The sequence below is a fragment of the Mus caroli genome, chromosome 17 (assembly GCF_900094665.2).
Source record: "Mus caroli chromosome 17, CAROLI_EIJ_v1.1, whole genome shotgun sequence".
NCBI lineage: Eukaryota > Metazoa > Chordata > Mammalia > Rodentia > Muridae > Mus > Mus caroli.
The window spans coordinates 42,403,769-42,404,778 of NC_034586.1; positions in this window are offsets into that span (position 1 = coordinate 42,403,769).

Genomic DNA, 1,010 nt, shown 5'->3' on the forward strand with positions numbered 1-1,010 from the left:
GCACCCCATGCCTGTCATTGCAGGTGTGCACCCCATGCCTGTCATTGCAGGTGTGCACCCCATGCCTGTCATTGCAGGTGTGCACCCCATGCCTGGCTTATGTGGTGCTGGCGATGGAACTGAGGGTGTCATACACACTAGGCAAGCGCTCTGGGAATCATGTTCAGCCCCAAATTCTGCCCCTCTACAGAAACCTCTACTCCTCCTTCTAGAACCCCACACACCTGTTTTTTCTCCATCCTAGGGCTCCCCCCCCCATCTTTTCATACTGTGAGAGTTTCTATAAGTGCATCCGGCACTACCGGGTAGCCCTCTCATCATTGGATGCCTGACTGAGAAGAGAACACCCAAGCTGACCAGACCTCAGGAACTGCCGGGCAAGTGACAGGCCGGGATTCCAAATCGGGACCATCTGACCTCATGACTTCGCCTCTTTCAGCTCCCCTGACCTGTGTTGAAACTATTTCTTGGTAAGGTGCCCTCCCCAGCAATTAAAAACTGAAACTGTTTTCCGGAAGCAGCCTTTGGATAACCACCAAGATATTTGGGTTGCTTCCGGTTACTTCTTGGATTATCTTCTCCTAGCCTGAACGGAAGGGAAGGCTGTGCTTCCCGCTGGGACGAGCCTGCCCGCCTGCCCGCCAGCCCGCCTGCCCGCCTTACCAGGTTTGCCTCTTGTCATCTCATGGCTGCATTCACTGTGGCCAAGGAAATCGACCCTTTGCCTTCATGGGGCCTGTGCTCTGTGCAGCACACCACAGTGCTCTCAGGACCCAGCAAGAAATGGTTTCTCCATGTTTGTTGAATAAAGAATTAAGTGAAGAAGGTGAGCCATTTCCCACACCAGCGATGTTTTCTCTGTCTTCCCAAGCCCTATTCCTTCTCTCTGTAAATCCTGGACCATGGAAGCCCACTAGGTGCTGGGTAAGTGGTTATGTTCAGTGGTCCCCACAGTAGTGAGGTGGAGTTTAACCCTACATGGAGCCTCTCATTTTATCCTTCTTTCTCTT